The sequence below is a fragment of the Falco rusticolus genome, chromosome 6, assembly GCF_015220075.1.
Source record: "Falco rusticolus isolate bFalRus1 chromosome 6, bFalRus1.pri, whole genome shotgun sequence".
Classification (NCBI taxonomy): domain Eukaryota; kingdom Metazoa; phylum Chordata; class Aves; order Falconiformes; family Falconidae; genus Falco; species Falco rusticolus.
The window spans coordinates 31467529-31479635 of record NC_051192.1 but is presented as its reverse complement, the minus strand read 5'-3'; positions in this window follow the sequence as shown (position 1 = coordinate 31479635).

Sequence of the window (12107 nt, the reverse complement as noted above, 5' to 3'; positions counted from 1 at the left end):
GCAGCAGGGTCACAGCTCTGTTTTCCAGCAGTTTTCAAGGCCTTTGGGAAAGCAAAGCCCTTGTAAGCCTTTAAGTGTTTTGCTGAGAAACTAAGGCGAAACTTTCTACTGGAGGAGGTTTGTGCACAGTTTGCAGAAAATGGAAGGAGCTGGCATTATTTTATGCCTACTATAAAACAGTATCTCTTCTTTGATATTAAATCAAAGATGATTGTTCATCCAGCTTTTCCTTTGGACGGTAGCATTACATTTCTACATATTTCAGGATACTTTTACTTCCTCCTGCCTCATTCACACATACTTCCCTTGGCAGCTTAGGTTGCTTGGCATTCTGATCCTTACTTAGAGCTTTTGGATACCAAAAAGTAGGAACTTACTTCTGAGTCACTGTTGCTGACTGATAATTTTCTTGTTTACCATTGCAATTTCCAGTTGAGGCAAAGTCCAGAGACAGGTTGTCTTACAGCTCACCTTGATGCTTTTTTAAATTAAAAGGAAATCTGTTTGAAGCAGTGGCTCATTTGTGAGATAATAGGTGCACTGCACAGCCTGGTGAGAGAGGAGGAGGCTGCGTAGTAGAGATGAGCCTTAAACTCACAGCTTTCTATCACCCTAGGAGGCCCTTTATCCTCAGTACTCTACCTGGTTGAGTGCAGTGGGGACAGGCTGAGAAGCAGCTCCCGTTCTGGCATGCATCTTGGTGCAGTGCTGTGCTACATCTGTTTTGAGTCCAGGTGAGCACCAAATGACCTCATGAATTCTCCTGGGACTTGGGAGTACAGTGATGTCAGGGGATATTTTGGTTTCTCTGTGGTCAATATAGTAAAACTCCACAAATTTCTCCAAATTTAATGAGAAAGGTCTATTTAATAAGGGTAGCCAACTCTACTGACCTACAAATTGCATGTGGAAGTCTTTGTATGACTGAAAATCACAGACACGTACTAAAGAGGCAAAGTCTGGGAATGTGTCTCTGGGGATAATGAGAAATTTCTCCAGGAGTCTCAGGATGGGGTGGGCACAGATGAGGCATACAGGCATGTGTACAGCCACTGCAGCAGTAATGGTTGTCCCAGCTCCTCCAACAACAGATGATCTTGTCATTTTATGAATACCGAATAGACGATAAAGGAAGAGTATTATAGCCAGAACAGCAAATACTTCATTTTGCTCTGGTGGGGCTCAGTTACTTAAATTTGTCTCTTTCTTTGCTTTTCTTGACTGTCTTACTTTCAAAAGTACATTGTCCTAAGGGAGCCGATCTGAAATCCACCACCCATTTGTCATCCCTTAGGAATCTCTTTTGGATTAGGTGTTGTGCACTGTTGGGACAACAATAGGACTTGAGGATAGACTGTGCCTTGCAGGGTTGATCCTTTAATTTGTAAGAGACATGTGCAATCAGCATGCGTCTTAGTGTGGTGAGCTAACCACATAGGTAATACAAATTACTCACTGCTTATGGGTAATTAACCTGCTAATTATTCACAAAACATTTTGCTCTGTGGTGGTTTCATGAGTTGACAGGAATCACCCAAGCTGAAAGAAACCTTTAAAAATTCTTTTTACCATTGCCTCACTTCATGTCAAATCACATCATATCTCAGGAAAACGTCTTTGTATATACAATGAGGTAATAGTGAAACAAGAAACTCCTTCCTTCCACGTGAATGCCAGCTGTCACTTCAAGTAACCAGAGACACCCATCTATGTGAGGAATAAAGGAGTACAAAGAGTGTGCCTTTGGAGACCATGTACCTGTTCCTGATTTGAGTTTTAGTGTTTGGATAAGCTTTAGATAAAGTCTAAGTTTTAGATAACATCTGAAACTTAGGTTCTGATTCTACATTCTTATGCATCAACAATTCTTTTTAAAAGCCAAGAGAGTTTTTTAATGCTTCTGTTTTCTCTAGTCATTTTTTGCTCATATAGTTTTACAAGGCGTAACCTGTATTCCTTGTATCAGTGTACTCTTGGTGCATATGAGTGTAAAAAATGATGGACAATACTTGAATTTTCTACCATAATGATCAAGAAAAGTATAGAGCTGCAGCAAGTATTGCAAGCTACACCATGTTCCTGGGTGCTGAGATGTTTGAGGCTGTTCGGGCAGGCAGGTCTTGTTTTATTAGGACTTCAGACTATGGTGGAGACAGCAGCTTACAGTGCTACTAGCCTTGCTGGGACATCATTTTTCTCCTTCACCCTGAGAGGAGGTAGGTTTCTCTGCATCATAACAATCCCCTTTCTCCTCTCTGCTGGGATATGGACACTTGCAACAAGACTCCCCAGTAGCTTTTTTTGTGATAAAGGACACCCTAACCCAGCAGACCTTTTCCTTTACTTTCCCAGAATTACCACCTTTCCTCCCTCCACTGCTCCAGTATGTAGCTCTTTCTGTAGTCCTGTTCTAGCATTTTAAGAGAAGGAGGACCTTTCTGCTGACAATATGGGCTAGTTTGAAACCCTTACCTTTAGGCTTATGAAGTAGATGGCATAATTATCTTAAATACGTCACCACTTGAAAAATAGCTGTACTTTGAAAAATGCCATGCTTTCCCTTAAATGACGCATTGTGAATATCTTTGGAGATTTCTAGACACTGAAATGGTATGTGCAGTGCAACTAAACCATAGGGACAACACAAAAGCTCCTTTCCAAAAGGGTGAATAGAGCACAAGGCAAAAGCCTTTTAAGATTTTTTAGTTCATGCTAGACCATTTGTCCATCATTCTTCTGTTGCCTTTGAAAATAGCTATTGTTCTGATGTGCAGGAGTAGGAACATTGATATCATAATGCACTTGGGCAATTGTGAGATGTAGTGAATTACCAGCTACAGAGAGAAAAACATCTTTCAAGGCTATGCTCATTATACTTTCCATTTCAATGGCAAAAGTACTAAAATTAGCTAAAGTATCCTGAATTTGTTGGATGTGTGTGCTTGCCTTACACTGTTTTGGTATATCAGCCAAGTGATGGGGAACCTATTAAATGTGGTTTTGTTATGGTCATGCTGATTGAGTGGCACTGCCTTTTATAAAAACATGCTGATCAATGTAATTGATATTTCATTGTTTAAAATGCTTTCCTTTGTCCTAGAGTTTGAATTGCAGATACTGATTCTGATGAAAATTTCAGAATTATCACCTCTGTGCTTTCTTCTTAGTGTCAAAAGACGTTTCATATATAGAATGGAAGTAAATTCTAACTCTCATTTTGATCCTGTCATTTGATTTTTTTGTTTATTTGTTTTTATGCTGTAATTTGCTCTCTGAATTACGCATTCAGATGAGGAAAGGATTTTGGTCTACTGTTTGATGGATAAACAGGGAAAGGGCTAACAAGATTACTTATCTTTACCTTGCCCTACTGGTTTTCAGCATTAAGAATGTAGAGACTCATAATAGAAATATTAAGACTGACATAAATGAGTGTCTAGATATGAAAGTACCAGAAAAATTAATTACAAAAAAATAAAGAAGAAGAAAGGATAAAAGAAAGGCATGTGTTGATGGCATCCAGATTAGCAGCTGGTAAAGAACAGAGCACATTTACTTCCACCTTCTCAAGACATACAGACAAAGAAAATGAGGACAGGCTATGATAAAGGACAGGCTACATGTGGAAACAGTCCAAAGAATAAAGAGGAAATCAGCAGTGTTGCCTAATGACTTACAGAAGCCTTATAGGATGGAAAAGGCAAAATATCACCATTTCTGTCAAGCCCTAACGTGTACAGAAGACACATCAGAAAACCAGCACATGGTTGCCAATCAGGTGATGTGATGTGTAAGAAGACAGGTGGTGTGATGCATAGCCAGTGTCCCTTGTCCTCCTTGTCACTGAAGTGACCCTGGCCAGACTACTTGGACAGGAGCAATTGGGTGTGAGAGAATCCATGTGAGTGAGTTTTGTTTCAGTTGCCATTGCTTATTATACAGTTTCACACTGAGGTTTGTGCCACCAGAGTATTGCAAAAACCCCACCTGCTTTGTGGCTGTGCTCAGATCCATAGATATTCCAGAGATATAAATGAAGGACAGAAACCGGTATGCAGTTATTTGTACATGAATTTTTCCATCATATGATGTGATCTTTGTAAACACTAGTGTGAACATTTCAGCTGCTTTCTGAGTTAGGCACAGTATATTGCATTGCCTACAGGATGGTGCTGAAGCAGCTCATGTGGAGTGGAAGTGCAAAATCCAAGTTAGGCTCTGATGGTATAGAAGATCCTGAGAGTTTTTACTGCATGCATAATCCATTCAGTTTCACTTAATTTCTTTGCTTGTATCCTTTGCTTTTATTTATGCTACAAGGATCATAAAAATATCGTAAACTTCACCATTTAACATGTCAGAAACTGAAGATGGAAGCTCAACGGCAATTTATTTCCTTCTAAGTAAGTATACCGAAGGCCCCCCAAGGAATCAAAGAGCCAGGACAGTTGATAGTTTACAGATATATACCCAAGACAAGTCTGTAGTACAGTCTGTTCCAGCAATGCTTTACATTGTGTTGCTAAAGGACAGTGACAGTTTCCAGAAAATAAAGGCAATTATTTTATTACCAAAGTCCTGCTTAAGCAAATCACAGTCACAGAAAATTCATTTTTTATATAGACTACTTTGAGAACTTCTTTGAAGAAATTGTTGCCAGTAGCAGTTTGTGTTTGCCAGGTGGACTGGGTTTTATTTTCTTGAATTGCCAGAAGATGGGGAAAAAAGTCACAGCAGTGCTCTTGCCATTCTTTCATTTATGTACTGTCTGTCACAGAGTAAATAGGCAAGATGGAAAAGCTAAAACCAAATTTCTGCAGAGAAACAATGGTTTGTTTTCTTTCTGATATTCTCTCCCCTCCTTCAAAACAAAGATGAAACTAAGAGATACCAATTGGGGATACTTTGGATTACGTCTTGCTAGGTGGATGGCCAATTACTGTGGATGAATTTGTCCATTTTTGGAGACAGAAAACATTCTGCCTTTTACTGAGGCTGAAATATGGTCTTTGTCTGATCTTATAAGCATTTGACAATGAGGCTTAAAACACAATATAGAGATAAAATACCAAGCATAGCCATATTGCAGTGCAGTTTTTTACTTCTCTGTTGAATGAGTAACAGCTAAAATTTCCTTTTCTTTTGTTTTGAGAAATTGGTTCAGGAGGCTTTGTGGAACACTGTACAGAAGAGTAGAGATTGCTCATACACAGTGGGTTAAAAGAATAAACAGGGGTTTTGTGATCTGATCTTTTTAGCACAGGCTGTAGAACTTTAGTCTGTATTTCTTGCATTAAAACCATTACTTGTGATGGAGTGAAAATACTGGATGACCTGGGAGGTAATATTTATACAATGGGGGGAAATTCATGTCATACAACTGTGGATATTTACAGGACACACATCTACACCTGCCTTAGTCACTCTGCCCCTGTGGAGAACGCATGCAAGTTCTAGAGTGCAAGACTCTCAACTTCTACAGTGCAAGTCATCTAATTTATTTCAGACATAAGACTTTTGGATGAAATGAGTCATTCCCAAAGTGAGTGGAACGTAGGGAGAAGGCATATTGCTCAGTATTAACTTAGCCTTGAGGTATGTTGCCCACAGCATAATCTATGTACCAGTCATCTTCTCTCACATAGGAGAGACTGCTGTCAAAGTGACATTTTAGATGCCCTATGGCATCTCTGGAGGCTTGGCCCACGTGGAACAATTCCTACAGGATGCTGTCCTGGACAGGACATTGAGGACAAGTGGGATACATTAGGGCATCTAAAATGACGTAAGAGAATAGACTAATCCTTTCCTGTTTATTTCCATTTATTCTGCTTTTGAAAGATTTACTATGTCTGCTCAAAGTTTCTCTTCTAATTTTGTCCATCTTCCCTAGCCAAGGGTGTTTTCTAGCTCTCATTGTTCTTGTTGCTCTGCTCTACACTTGTCTGGTTGTTCTTCATCTTCCTTGAATTGTAGTGGAGAGCTATATTTTATACCAAAGCTCTTCTTGATGTTGGACAGAACAGAAGGATCCCTTTATAAATCTTGCAATCTCTAATCTTGATTAGAAGTCTAGGGTGTTGTTTTCCTTTTTATTTATTTATTTATTTAATTTATTATGGCAACAGCATGATGTTGTTAACTCATGTTTAGCTTGTATTTCTTTATAACCTTCCAGTCAGTCTCAGTAGAACTGTGACTTAGCCAGCAGCTTCCTAGTTTCTGGTTCCAAGAAATTTTTTTTTGCATTTTTCATACCTGAATAACATTTTAATTTTCCTGAAAAAGATAAAATTTTAATTGTTATTTTGTCCTTTAATATGGTTGCAATCCCTTCCGGTTTTGTGTTTCTGGTATTTGTATTAAGTATACTCTGTACTGGGTGATTTGGGTGGTTAATTTAGATATGGAATGTATTGCACCCAGGGAAGACCTTTACAGAACTTCAGTCGCTACATCTTTCTAGTCTCTCAGTGCCACACTAGAAAGTACTCTGTAGGTATGGTTATCTACCAATGCTCTTCCATCCTATGGACATTTAATCCAGAACATGTTCAGTAGGAACACGTAGGAAACAGAGGCTTTGCTAAAGTCAGTTATTACATTGCCCTAGAAGGAAACTAGAATGGTTTGAAATGATGTCTTCTTGACAAACTCCCACTCTCCTCCTTTTCTTCTAGTTACTTAATATCAAATTTTGTTTGATTTCTGAAACAGAACTGAAGTTATGTTGAGTTGAACCTTTATCTCCTTTTTAAGGATAAGCACTATTTTTTATTTTCTAGGCCTCTGATGCCTCCCCTTTCCTCCAGGAGTTCTCAGGAATAACCGCAGACATGCTGCAGCAGCCTGCTTTGCTGGCATCTTAGAAGCAACTGTGTAAGGCCACCAGGCAAATTTGAAAACATCTAACCTATATGAACATCATTTCAAGGCCTTTTTCTTCCTCTTTCTTATTCTGGGGATTGCAAGCTTTGCCTTTTCTCATCTACCAGATCTTTTTGATCTGTGGTGTTTTTAATCTGATGGACACTTCATTGGGAGTCATTCTGGAGCAGTATTGCTAACCTTGACATTTTCTCCTTAAAATTTTGAATAAGTAACATTAGCTTTAGGTTCTTCTGTTTTCTGACCTTTCCTTTCTTTCTGTTACCTGGGTAAGGAGACTCTGATACTAGGTGTGTAACATTTAGTCCCAAAACAGAGACTTTGGTGAATCCTGGTTTCTGGGGTCCTCTCCATTTACTTTTGCAGAAGGCAGAAACTCTTCTCCTATAGGCCTTTTACAGGCAGATACAAATAAGAAGGTAAAGATGAAATGTTTAGATCTTCAACTGGACTTTCTGGAAGATGATCAGAGACTTTTGTTTTACCTCAGAAGTGCATCTTGTTTATATGTGCAGGGTTGGCCCCAGCATGTAGCCCAGTACCCACACAGCTGCTCACTCACTGCCCCAGCAGCAGGATGGGGGCAGAAAGTAGGAAGAACAAGAGAGTGGAAAGGTTGTGGGTCAAAATAAAAGCAGGGAAATAATTTACCAATTAATCTAAATATTTGAGTACTGACTTGGGTGTTGGGAAACACACAGACATTTAGAACACCTGTCCGCCCTCATTCACAGACTCAGCTTCACTCCTTCAGTCCAGACTCCTGTTCTCGCTGCAGGTTGCAGTCAGTCCCTTCAGTGAGGCCTCAAGCAGCGCAGAAGGCAGCTGAGGTCAGGACATGGTGGTTTCTCTCTGCTGCCCCTTCCTCCTCACTCTTCTGCTGCACTCAGATGTGGGTCTCCCACAGGCCGCAGTGCCTTTGGGGGTACCTGCTGTGCCATGGAGTGCCTCCTCCTCTCCCAGCTGTGGTGTTTTGTCTGCTGTTTGCCCCAGTCTGCTCATCTGCCAGCTTCCTTATGTTCCTTCCTCCTGCTCCAACATTTTCTGCCCTTCCTTACACACGCATTCCTCAAGGCACCACCATCTTGGCGGCAGGGCCTGGCTGTGCCTGGCGATGGGGCCATTGGAGCTGGTGGGAACTGGCTGTGCCCGGTGTGTGGCAGCCCCGCCGCCTCTCACAGAGGCCACCCTGCAGCCCCTCAGGACCAAAACCTTTCCACGTGTACCATGCGTACACCATGTACACATCGCATTAGATATTGAGGGGCCTAATGCCAGTGTGTACAGCTCAGTGAGGTAAATGCTGTCCCGGATAGGGCAGTGTCCTGTTGTGGAAGCTATTTTCTGGTTAACAGACTCCTTGGAGATCACGGCATCCATTTCATGGCATTGTACCTCTTTAGGTTGTTCTGAAAAACCCTACATGGAGTTTTTAGAAGACCAGAGACTTGGGTTTCCTCTTAGTTTTGAAGTGTCAGTGTCAGTGAAGAGTCTTCTCTTCAGGGGTTGACACCTGGGAACTGTATGGGTGTAACTGGGAGCAGAAGTAACTCCACAGACAAAAAGGAAGGATCATCTTGCTCAGGGAGAAAAAGAGTGAGAGGGGGTTGTTTATGTTGCCTATAAAGACAAGAGACCAGTAAATATTAAGAAGGGGGGAAAATGTGTAAGGTGAGTGCCAAAGTCTGTGGAGGAGCACAGACAGTTTCATCCGGGAATGGAGAAAGCAGCCTCCCACCATCCGAGCCTAATGCTCTGGAATAACCTGCTAGGACAAGTAACACAGAGCAAACCTCACACTGCTTGAGACTGCGTTTCTGAAAGGAATGATATGGCAGAATGTGACAGCATGTTTGGACCTCAGTCTTCCTTTCCCAGCTTTGTCTTTTACTGGTTTTAAAAGACTAGGAGTTAAAGGAGCATCCCATGGCTCTTTTTGCACAAAATGGAGTTTTCACATTCATTAAATATAAATGTCTGTCTAGGTAATTGCTTTCCAATGCAAGTTCCTTTTGTTTCAGATTTTCAGTCCTGTCATTATGAATTTTCAGGTTTTAGTAATAAGCAGCTTTTGTATTTTTGTGCAGAACTTTTTTCTACGCAGAAAGCTTTTGATCATGCAAGTTGCCAACCTCTCTGCTTGGTTTCGGTAGTGAATCCCTGAATGGGATTTCATGTAGTACTTCTGGAAGGAGCTTTTTAGTTGCTTGGTAAATGGGCCATCACATTTCAAAAGTGATTGATGTATCTGTAGTCAGTCCTTTAAGGTAGACTGGGCTAAACCTCAGCATTGTAAATAACAAGGACTGCTTTTCAACTCATGTTAAAAGGACAACTTCTGATGGAATTTTAAATTTATTAGAAGCAAGAACATAATGAACATAGATACATCTTTGAAAGGCTATAGGCCATACATGAAGAGTTCGTATTTTGGCTGCTGTTAGAGCTGAAAGAGTGGGAAGAACCTGAAAGCTCTACAGATTCAACCATTAGTGTCTCAAGACCCAGGAAAGCTAAATTATACTATCCATTTGCCAGATACCTAGTACAGCTATACTGAGGAAATGGCCAGTACGCTGCTAAATTATAGGATGTTTGTGCACTGCAGGTAGTACAAGTTGGAGAATTACATTTGAATTTTTCCCATGTTAGTCTAACATCTGGTTAGGGCAAGGGCAATGAGAGATTTAAGGCTGATAAATTAGGTTGCATGTACCCCAGAACTCTAGACCAACACCTTCTAGTTTCCCAGGTGAATCTCTGTTAAGTTTTGTTTCAGTGCAGACCTCATTCAGTAGAGACCCTCAAAACAGAAACAGTGTATGGATATTAAAATAATTTTGGTCACACTTGTATGGTGCATAGCTTTGCATGTAAGCACTGGCCATGATTTACTTCCATTTTATATTGCATGGCCTTTTCATATCCCATTTGTTTAGCTGCCTGCCTTCTTCTAAGCCAAAGAGGCTGGATTTCAGTGGTGAATATTTTCCCATTAAAAAAAAAACACCAACCAAAAACAAAACCCCAAAACATTTTGGGATCATTCATGCTGAGAAACATTGTAAATATAAAAGCACTTTCATGACAGCTAGCTGGCTGTGATGAGAAGCTAAACAAAAACATTTGAATACAAAATATTCTCAGTGACATAATTTCCTTTCAGTATTTTTTGGAAAGATTTTATGAGGACAAAACTAATTTTTGTGGTCAATTATATGCTTTTATTTTAAGTCTAACTGGATACAGAATTATGCAACAGAAGTCTTTCTGTCTGATTCTTCCCAGACCTTGGCAAATAAAAAATTACTGGTTGCAAATATTCAATGGGCAAAAAATCCATTGAAGTGAAAAGAAAATACTGCACCTATCTACTGAGTACAGTGGTTTATCAATAAATAAAATAAAGCAAGCCTCTTTCTGGGGAAAAATATGGAAAACATACTTTGAGAGTGATTGACATTTCTTTGCTTCTGTCTCTTCACTGATTTGAATGGAGCTCAGCAGAGCATAATGTGCAGAAGCATGAGTCATGATGTGTCACACTTTCATAAATGAAAATGTTGTAATACACAGATTTCCTCCGATGGTGCCTACTGTCGCTCCAGTCTTGCTGCTTTTCCTGACTCCTCTAATTATCTAGCACATATTATTTTTCATCTTTCCCAAGGTAACAATAACCCATAATAAATTACATCCCTTAGCATAATGTGGATTTGCAACTTTTTTTCAGTTGTCCTGGACCTTCCTCAAGGCTGTGTCGTAAACTTTATTCCCAGAGCAACCTTCAAATAACATTTAAATTATAATTAAGAAAAACCATCATAGCTGTTTCTCCCCAGTCTTGATGTTTTGGTTTTTCCAGCATCCTTCCCCAGATATTCATCCACTCCAAAGGATTTCTGGCTATTTGGTTCTGTTTTCTTTACTCCACGTGATAATCAGTCTTACCCTGATTTATGGTCACTGCTGTTGACAGCAAAGACCTTTATCCCTTGATACTTCACTTTATCCCTTCACTACTCTGAGGAGACAGATTACACTCCATTTTATTATACTCCTCAGCTGTGGCTAGGTGTGCCCAGTGGGGTGCACAGAGCTCTGAGGACAGTGCTTGGTTCACTTTTGTTCTGTCTGCCTGACCCAAAGTAAGGTTCAAAGCTGAAGTGAAGATGCAGAGTGGAGAATCAACCTGCTCGTATCCTTCCCACATCAGGTAAAAAAACCTCCAAACAATTCTATCCCTTGGGTGACAGAAGCAGCTCTGAAGAAAGCGGGCACACTGTGACTCTGGATCTTTTTCAGAGCCCTACTTTTTAGACCATTGCCATTTTAAGAACCCTATGGAATGAAAATCATGTTTAGGACCATGTTGTGAAGCCTTTTTTTCCAAGAGGACTTATTTTGGGGAGTAAAGGTGTTAAGAATAATGATGTTAGTGATAAACTTAATGAACTAAGAAACAGTGTGGCTTCATTTTTAGAGAAACATCCCAAACTCTCCTAGCACATTGCTGGATCCTTATTGCAAAGTGAATCTGGTCACTGAAGAGAAGAGTTTCACTGGGAGAGGAACAGCATCCCCTTGACTTCAGCTTACCCCACTGAGCTGCTGGGATGACATTCACTGATTTTGAAGACCAGGTTCTAGGACAGAGGCTGTAAGTAGCCACAGAAAGGTGATGTTTATGCTTGACGAATTTAAAACTTTACACAATGAGTCACTGAAAAGTCTGAAATATACAGCTGCTTGTATTTTGGTTTTGCTTCTAAAGCTAAAATTGACAACCCAGACTCTCAGGACACTGAGCCACTATGCAGCAGCAACAGCTGCCACATTTTAAAGAACATTAGGGAAAGCAGTTAGGCAGAGATTTCTTCCTATACGCAGTCTTGTTCCCTGTCACCTTCTGTTCCTTCTTAAATAATGATTGTCTAATCTTCATCCTGAAGTGTTCATGCTTTTAAGGTTTTATGCTGACAGACCTCAAGAGTTACTGGATAACTCGGCAAGACATATGTACAGTTAATTAGAAATGAATGCGATATTACATCAAAAGACTTCAACTGTTAAGTTTTAAATGGTTATAATTAACTTGCTCTTTGATTCTGAGCTAGATTGACTAAAGACACAATGAAGGTCAATTTCCGTTCACTTGAAAATATAGTAAAATAGAATAGCCATTAATTTAAAAAAAACCCAAACCCTCAATTGTGAAG